Raw genomic sequence first — 10,046 nt, forward strand, 5'->3', positions numbered from 1 at the left:
GGGGGGGAGATGGAGCCCTGCCGTGTGCAGCCCCCCCCCATCGCTCCGGCTCCAGCCCCACTCCACCCCCAAGGCAGATTTAACGTGCGCCGGGGCCCTGGCCAAGCGCAACATGGGAGGCTGCCTGCACCACGAGAGCGGGGCTATGTGGGGGAGGGGTGGCAGGGGGGGATGGAGAGGCTCCTTCCCCTTCCCCTTCCCCTCTTGCTGCTGGGGGGCAGGGGGAGGCAATACATGCAGCCTCTGCTCCCTGCTGCCTATGGCCAGTCGCACACACAGGTGTGCACACAGAGGGGCATCACTCACTCTCTCCCTGCCAGGGACACGGACATGCGTGCACATGCACACACGCACACACGTGCAGATGGTGCACACTCTACTCACCCACTCCCTGCACATGGACACACAGACACAAACATCCTCTCCCTGCTGTGAACACAGACACATACACACACACAGACATGCATGCAGCTGTGCACACTCTACTCACTCTCTGGACTTGGACACACAAACACACCCTCCTACACACACACAGGCATGCATGCAGAAGGGTGTGTGCTCAACTCACTCTGCACATGGACACAGCGCCAAACACACTTACCTGCCATGAACAGAGCTGCAGGCACACATGCAGACACACACACACACGCAAAGACATGTACACACGCAGACAACCATGCACTCTACATGCTCTGCACATGGACACAGAGCCAAATACACGCTACCTGCCATGAACACAGAGACACACACACACATGCACACAGACACACACACGCAGACAGGTGTGCACTCTACTCACTCTGCACATGGACACACAGAGACAAACACACTTTCCCTGCCATGAACACTGATGCACACATGCATGGCCACTTGCACAAACACACAGACACATGGATGCACACACGCATGTACACATGCATACACAGCCACACATGCAGCCAAGTGCACACTCTACAGTCGCTGCATGTGGACACAGCTCCAAATACACTCTAGCTGCCATGACCAAACGCAGGCATGCACACACACAGAGGTGCACACAGAAATCCATGCACACAGATGCAGACACAGGTGCACAGCTGTGTGCACAGCTGGCTGCACACGCAGGCACACACCCTTTCACAGAACGACCCCCGCCCTGCCCCACCCTCCATCACTGAGGCAACCCCTGCCCTCTGCCCCCCCCCTCCCAGCTCCTTGCTCCCTCCCAGGCCCTGCTGCACTGACCTGGAGCCCAGCGGTGCCCCAGGATCCCCGCCATGCACCCTTGTGCAGCGGGTGGGGGGAAAGCCCCACTGCTCGGCTGGCCAGAGCATGTTTCCCACCACCAAACTTATAGAAGCATATCTATGCATCCGCCCTTTTATATATTTATAGAGCAAGTGTGCACACATGCACATGCATGCTGGAGGTACGTGTACATGTGTGTGTACATACCCATATGCACACACACGCACCTGTCTATACCCCCCTGCTGACGTTCATGTGGGGCTTTGTGGGCACTCACTTATGCTCTGATCCTTCCCACTCATGCTTCAAGGTTTTGGAGGGCTGAAGCACAGCTGGAGGTGCTGACTGAATCCTCCCCTGGCTCCAGCCGACAAGGCTCATGGCAAAGCAGACAGGGGAGCCGGGGAACACTGCTGGGGGCTTGGGGGGCTGGCCAGTGCTGCAAGCCGTGTAGCGCAGGGGTCAGGCTTGCCCGCAGCCCGTGTCTGCAGCGTCCATACGCGTGAGGAGCAGGGCAAGCGCAGCAGCCCAGCATGGCCATGGAGTGGGGGGTGCTCCCGTCACTGGGGGAAGCACAGCTGGGGAGCGCATCCACCGCCGGGAGCAGAGTACTACCGTGCCACAGAGCGGGAGCCCAGGTCTCTTTAGTGATGCCTGCAGCCCTTTGCTGCTTTGGTACCAGCGTCCCCCCGGCACGTTATACAGTCCCTGCACAAAACCTCCACTGGCACCCCCAGCCCCAGGGCAGACAAGTGCTGCAGATCCATCTCCCCTCTCGAACACGAGGGCAGCTACATCAGCAAGGGAGCAAGCGGAGAGCAAACGCCGGTTGAAGGCAGAGCGCTTTCCTGTGGGGTTTCATGTACTAGTCCCTTCCGGGGCACCTGGCTGTGCCCAGGCGACAGGAAAGGTGACATTGCATAGACTCATAGACAAGGAGGGTTGGATGGGACCTCAGGAGTTGCATCTAGTCCAACCCCCTGCTCACAGCAGGACCAGCCCCAAGTACATCATCCCAGTCACGTCTACCCAGGTCTTCAAAACCTCCAAAGATGGAGACCCCACCACCTTCCTGGGGAGCCTGCTCGTGCTTCGCCACCCTCCTCGTGAGAGTTTTTCCTGATATCAGATTGCTCCAGGCCCGAGTGAGTAGCGTGCAAGCGTGCGATTGCTCCGGGACTGAGTGTATTCGAGTGAGAGTGAGCGGATCTGCGTGTGGCGTGTCCGCAGACCTGGGTGCCTGCTTGAGCTTGCGCCTCCGTGGCGGGACGGTGGAGCACTGCTGCAGTGGGAAGAGCTCCTGCGCGCATCTGTGGCGAGCAGAAAAGCTCCTCACTCCGGAGAAAAACCTGGCGAGCTGCTGGCTTAGTAAACCAGGCATTGGTAACAACAGACCGCTGCGGATCTTTTACGATCCAACTTTGCATTGATGGTTGTTATCCCTTACTTGAACAATCCTTAATAAATCCTCACCCTGCTCGCCAGGCACGAACGCCAGGCAACATGCACCTCTTTGTGCCCGAGATCGTCTACAGGTCGTTTCCCATACGACTGCGGGGACAGGAACCCCTGGGAGCTGGGGCAGGCAACGCACTGGAAAGGGATTGGTCTCCTCGCCCCAAAAGGGGCCAGAACCTGAGTGAGGATCTGGACCTCTGTCCCGAGGGTGGCTTGTTTGGAGCTGGCGGGTCGGAGGCAGAGACCGACACACCAGCAAAGGGAGGCGAGAGCTGGGTGCGTTCGCTGGCGGCCCTATGGCCTGCTGCCCTTGAGAGAGAGGGAGGACACGTGCATGAAACGGGAGTGCACTCACGTGTGAACAGCCCTTCACCGATACTCCAGCGTAGAGCATGCCCTTCAGCTGCGGCTGCGCCATGCTACGTCAGGCGTGTTCAAGGACAAACAAATATGAGAGCCAAGAGGAGGAGGTTGTAAAGAAGGGATTTTTATTGGGGGAGAGGGGGGAACAAAAAAAACCCCACAGCCCTGCTGGAAACGTCCCCCAGACGAAGCACCCCAGGCAGTGTCCACCACATCCACCCCGCCAGCACTCACAGACACGACAGTGCCAGTGCGTCCGTTCGGTCTCTGGCTTTCATAGCTCTGTGCCTCATCCTGTCTCACGAGAGCCAACAGCAACGTGCTACGGTCAGTGGGAAGGAGACGGGCCCAACCCTCTTGGGAAGTGAAGAGGCCGCCAAGACATTGGGGATGCATGAGCCATGATTGACCAGCACGTGCCCACGGCACCCAATGCACACGATGAGAGAAAGAAATGACCAGTTGGCCCCTTTAAATAAAGTGAAGGTGAAACACCGAGGAGGGAACAACGCAGAAACGGGAACGTCCAACAGAAAGGGGAAAAAAAATTAATCGTTTATCTAGAAAGAACAGAAACGAACAAAAAAAACGCTTTTAAACAAACAAAAAAAATAATCACAAAATATACAAATAAATCAGGTACAAAATAAATAGGAGAGATTGGAAATCTACAACAACGTCGGAATAATTATAAAACTCATTTGCATGACAATCAGTTTACGAAACGTATACACTTCATCCACGGCTTTCTTTTGTGCTTATGCGGGTTTATGTACACCGTCTGAAATACTGTAGGCAGGACGCTACAACTCTGAAAAACAACGTCATGTACAATATGATACAGACAGCAAAGACCACACGGGATGGAGAAGGCGACGCGGGGGAAGAGGCCAAGGACTGGCAGCGTAACCTAAAGGCCGGCGGGCGCTTGGACAGCAGGGAAACGCATTTTAAAAGGTGAACAGCAAAGCCTTTGGGCAGGACTAGAAGTGGAAGTCGAGAGCGTCTGTGCAGACTTCAGCAAACAGAGGGGCAGGCTTTAAAGGGAAGGTCTACACACAGGGAAGAGCTTGGTTTTCGGGCTAAGCAGGCGTTTGAGCTGCTGCAGAGAAGTGGGGCGAAGTGAGAGAGAAGCACAAACTCAAGTATTTGGGTTTTCAGTATTTGGCATCGTGACATCTGCACCGCGATTCGGATGCAAATCTGGGAATCTGCAGGAGCATCCATGGAAGAGAAAGTCCAAGCTGTGAGGTCCGTCCCAGGGGTCCTCTCCTAAGATCCCTTCTTACCTCCCAGCTCGGAGGACACCAGACCGCAAGGCTAGCGCTGGGGGATCCGCGCTGCGAGCGCTCCCGCGTGCCACGGAGGGATCTCTCCTGGCGCAACGCGGCTGTGACTCCCGTGAACGCTGAATGCTCACCCCCGCCTCTCCACGCTGGTGGGGACCAGCCCAGAAGGCATGAGACCGTGTCAGCAGGTTGAGTGAAGAGTGTAAAAGCCCAGGCTCCGTGGCAGGCGCCGACTGCAAGTCCACCCTTTCGGAGCGAAGCCCCGACGCTGGAGGGACAAACCCTCCGTGTCGATGGCCCAGCAGAGGCGCTGCGCTCCCCTCCGATTCGGGACGTCTGCTGCACGAAGCGCTGGAGATCTGCGGTGCAGAGCTAACCCCCTCCTCCCTCCTGGCGACAGGACTGCAAATAAATCCCTGCCCCGCACTGCTAGCCAAGCAGGCCCCGAACAGCCCGGAGGTGGAGAACCAGCAGGGACGCCGCTAGCGTTGGGTCCGCTTCGCGATCTCGGGCGTCACTCAGGCGTGCTGAGCTGGGGGCTGGCGCTAACGTTTCCCAGCTCCGACTTCAGCGCTACAGCTTGCAAACTCCAACCTCTGTGAACAGGCAGTGCCCGCTGCGTACCTTGGAGGAAAGGAGGACTGCTTAGACAGCAGGCACCTGGGGAAGCAGCGACTAGACCTCCTGACACCTGTTTCACTGGACTCGGCAGGGTTGGAGTTGCCAGCCCCATTCAAAGGCAAAGACTCCAGAGATCACGGGGGGGTGTGCTGGGATGGGAAGGAGGAAGGTCTAAAGGTCTGAGATCCTTGCTTTCGAAGTGCTGACGCTTCACTCGGAGTCAGCCCCGAGAGCAGCAAGGACAGCTACTAACCCTGGCTAACGGACGACGGTGGGGCAAGAGCAATGAGGGAGTGTCAGACCGTCTCCCAAGGCAAGGGAGTTGGAGCCAACGAGATGCACCTGCACTTCGGGATTTGCAGGGCTCGATCCCATCCAGGGAAGAGCCAAAGCATTTGAAGGGGTAGACGAGAATGGACCGCAAGCGGGTCACGGAAGCAAGGTGTTCAGACCGCCGCCAGAGCGTGGGGCTACCGCCCGCGCAACCAGCCAAGCCCGTCCTCCGCCCAACAGCCTGGGTCGTAAAGCTCTCTCTCATCTCCAGGCAGTGCTCTGTGCCCAGATCCCAGGCCTGGAAGAAGAGGAGTGGGAGATGCATGAGATTTAAGTGGAAGATCGAAGCTGCGCTAGTCTGGCGGTGGACTGGGGCCGAGCGCTCCCCTGGCACAACTGGCGCTCAGGAAGCAGCCCATTCGCACTGCGGGGAACCGAAAGGCAGAAAGGTTCGACTGAGCGCCATGGCTGTGGAGGAGGGGCGGGCGTTGCGGGTGAGCTCCTCAACGCCGGTCCTCGCCCGCTGCAGCACTGACATGGGCCAGCGTCCGCTGGGAAAGGCCGCGCATGCCAGGCAGCTATCGCCAGAGGGACTGGAGCGGGAGGTGCCTGGTGACCAACGCAACGGGTTCGGGAGACGGAGAACAAGCGCCCGGCGGGGTGCTCACCTAGCGACGCTCCCCGGTGCGCGTGCTCCCTCTGCCCCCCAGTCTAAACGAGGAGGGCTGCTTCCCCGCAGCTCTGCCGGGATAAAGCTGCCGGGCTTCTCGCAGACCAGATCCACTCTTACCCTTCCAGGCCCAGAGCCACGCACCTCCTGGGATCCGGCGAGAGCTTGAAACCCCCCGCACTCGAGCGGCGAGGAACAGCAAGTCCGAGCACGTTCAGCCTGCCCTCCCTAGCTACGGCACCAGAGCTTGCGACAGCCACAAAGACGCATCGACGCTGGCCAGACACCATCGATGGCCCGAAGTCTCATGGCCGGATGCTCACAGGCACTGCAACAGCATCCCCCGACCCGGCCTGCTGCTAACCACCGTCCCAACTCGGGTAACTTCACGCCTGGGCCCCAGATGCTAGTCCTAAGCCACGGGTGCGTGCGCTGGACACCAGGTAAGATACAGCACAGACCCTACGCGGGGCCAGTGTAGATATTCTCCAGCAGCGGGAGGAAGAGGCCTGTCCCACCTGGTCCCAGAGAGCCTGGCTGCATTCGCCATCACGTGAAATACTTACGCAGGACGCTGTTCAGGTCTCTCTTGGCTGAGCTCTTCGGAGATCACATGAAGCACCGCAGCAAGCACTGCTGCAGCCCAGTCAACCGCTCTGCTGTACTTTGAGCTGGATGAAGGGAAGCCCCTGTGAAACCACCTCCAAGTCCTGCCGGGGAGATGCCTGCAGGTCCCGGAGATTCGCTCTCCTCCGCTTCCTGCCACGTCCTCTCCCATCCACGCTCCACTGGAGAAGGAGACTGCTCCTCCTCTGAAGAAGTATCCAGGCACAAAGACACAGGGAGGAAGAGGAGACGTGAGGGGAGGCAGCAGGACCCGGGAGGAGGAGGTGGGAAGGGATGCAGGCAATTCAATAAATCAAGCTGAACATGCTTAACCCCTCGCATCCAGCGCAACTCAGCTCTACGGCACCTTGAAGGAGCCCGACCGGGCCCGCCCTCCAGCTCCGGCGGCGCGGGTCGACCTTCGGCTGCATCACCGCCTCCGCTAGCCGTCCCGCCGCTCTGCCAACGTACCTGAAACCCACCTCTCTGCTACAACCCAGTTCTCGGGTCTTCGGTGCGACATCTTTCAAGCGCGTTTAGGGTGCCGACAAGCGGGGAATGGGACAAAGGGCCGTCCGGGAGACCTGAATTTGCGTCTGCAGAGAGAAGGGTGGGACTGCCAAATCCCTTCCCGCAACGCAGAGCTAGCGTGCTTCGTGTGATCTCCCGGAGTCAGCAGGGGTGGGAGAAAGACTCATTGTAAAGCAAGAACATGCCTTTCACTCTTTACAAAGATTTGGCAATACACAGAATTAAAAATCATGGTTACAACAGATTCAGGTTTGTTTCATTGGGAGGAATTCAACCGACAGGAGTGTAAAAACGAATTCACAGTTGTGCATTTAAGATATTAGTGTCAAAAACCTCACTTCAAAGAACTCTTGTGCAAAAATGGTATCAACATTAGAAAACATGGCCACCCTGCCCTGCCCCCGCCCCCGACCAGACCGGCATCCGCACCACCACCCGGACCAATGGACACGGGACAGGCCGCAGGGGCCGACACGGAAAGATGCAGTATCCTTTCTATGGAGCAAACCCTCGCCATGGGCCAAAGGCTGGAGTCAAGTCCAGCAACCCCCAAGACACTGGACTGGTTGTCTGTGTCGCGACAATGCCCGATGGCAGAGTGGAAGCCCCCCTCTTCAAGCCAATTAGTAGCGGCTTGTCTCCGTCTAGGAGAGGAGCCTATAATCCTTACGAAACACATCTGTGACTGATGGGTTTCATACAGATTATGTCATGTTCTCCTCCAAATGCTGGACGTGAGAAGAGGGACGTTTCCCAGGCAGCCCTCGCGTCATCTGCAACACAGACAAAAGAGCACAGCAAGGAGGGATTCGCCCGCGAGATCGTGTCACTTTGGTCAGCGGGAGCAGGTCTTCTCAACCAGCCGTGACATGGCACGAAGCACGGAAACCAGCCCGGAAGAGACCCCCTGCCTCCGAGGACAGCTTCGCAGAGCAGGTTTGATAGGAAGGATGCTGCACCCCACGGTTACCCCCGCGCGCCGCACTTTCAACGACGTTGTACATCCAGCACCACAAAGCCATGGAGGTGGCCTGACTACGAAGGGCCGATGCGGAGAAGCACGTCCCTGCCTGGGCCAGGGGTTAATATTGCAACGTCGCCTCACTCCGCTCTGTAGAAGGAGGTGCGATGCTAGCAGCTCTCCTCGAGCTGGGCAACGAGGGGCTGGTTTAGCAGGCAGCCCACCAGCCCGACCAGAGGCCTGGGTGCTTTCGGGACGCTGTCAGCCCGCAGGTGGCTGCAGCCTTCCAGAGCCGATGGGGTGGTAGAGCTTGTGAACCGGGCATGAAGAAGAGCACATTTAAAAGGAAGAAAAACCAGAGATTTAGTGTTCTTAACTACGAGCTTAAAAAGTGCGAGGGTCAAGCCTGGGACTCGGGTCTCCAAGCTTGGCCTGCCCCCGTGTTTGATACCACGCGTGGGACCGCTGTGCTCCCCTCCGTGGGTGTTATTCGTGCCTCCTGTGAAAAGGGACCGGAAGCACCTTTCCTCCCCACGGGGCAGCCCGTTCTCACTGGACAGGGTAAAAGGAGAGTGCGGGGTAGGACAAAACCCACCAAGGAGCCGCTCTGGTGAAACGCTGCATGGTTCACGCGCTGTTTGCACAGACATCGCTACGAGGCCCAAGGTCATGTTCGGCCCAGGGCCGGAGTCAGGATGGAAGTGGGGCCAGCGCTGCCCCCGGGGTCACTGGGAATCAGGAGAATCTCCAAGTCAGAGCTGGATGGAAGGGAGGAAAACGCTACATTACACTCGGGTCCTGGGGTGGTCTTCGAGCAGCAAGGACTGAGCTGACTGCAGGATGTGGTCTTCTCTCCAGGGAATAATACTGAGGTCAACTGTCACACTGTCTTGAAGAGGGTACTGAAAAAGGGAGAGGTGTGGGGGCTCCTTGGTCCCTGCATGAGCTCCACGACGGACACTGCTTGGCGGGGGCTAGAAGATACATGGTGCGGACCTCCCATCTTGCCCCTGTTCTGGGCTCGGGCTGCTGGAGCGAGGAAGCTGGTCATGTCCTGGGCTAAGCAACAGGAGCAGTGCTGAGGAGACGCCACCCTGCTTCCAGAATCGGAAAGATGGCCTCACGGAAGCAGCAAAAGGGGAGAGGGGAGGACATGGAGGGGCTGCAGGGGTGGAAACTGCCCAGGGACTAACCTCTCTGATCCCTGGAGCGCAGCATCTGCTCCTGCACAGCTCCGTCTGGCATGGAAGTTTTGTCAGTTTTTGAGCAGAAGAGGATGGTCCTGCAGTGGCCGAGGTGTACAAGCCACTGGGAAGATTCACTTTGGGTGTTGTAGCAGCATCTTTCGTGTCAACATCCAAGGGGTTGGGGACAAACGATCACTCCTAAATCCTATCCCAGTGATTTATCACGGGCTGCAAACATGCTCTGGCTGGAGGACAGGGTGCATGAGCTGTACAGGAGCTCAGAGTCTGAGATCTGACGTGCTGGGGTGCGTACTTCCAACACAGCAGGAGGCAGAGAGCGTCACCACGCAAGTCCCGGTCATACCAACGCAAATTATCCAGCAGATAAAAACCACCCAGCACCCCTTACGGGGAAGTCATCCCTGCCTGCAATTTGAGGAGACTACACTTTTGTTGATTAAAAAGAACCTCATCAGTGCAGATGCAGAAAAGGATCTTGGAGTCATCATTGGTACCAAGATAAACATGGCCAACCGCACCTTGTCGTGCATCCACAGATGCATCTCGAGCAGGTCCAGGGAGGGGATCCTCCCCCTCTGTGCGGCACTGGTCAGGCCGCAGCTGGAGTCCTGCGTCCAGTTCTGGGCGCCGCACTGCAGGAGGGATGTGGACAACATGGAGAGGGGCCAGAGGAGGCCACTCATGGTCAGGGGCAGCAGGGCAGGCCCTACGAGGAGAGGCGACGGGACCTGAACCTGTTCAGCCTCCACGAGAGGAGGCTGAGGGGGATCTAGTGGCCTGTTACAAACTTGTCAGGGGGGACCAGCAGGCACTGGGGGAGTCCCTGCTCCCCCGAGCAC

This window comes from Crocodylus porosus, unplaced genomic scaffold, assembly GCF_001723895.1.
Source record: "Crocodylus porosus isolate Cpor-Errol unplaced genomic scaffold, CroPor_comp1, whole genome shotgun sequence".
Classification (NCBI taxonomy): Eukaryota; Metazoa; Chordata; order Crocodylia; family Crocodylidae; genus Crocodylus; species Crocodylus porosus.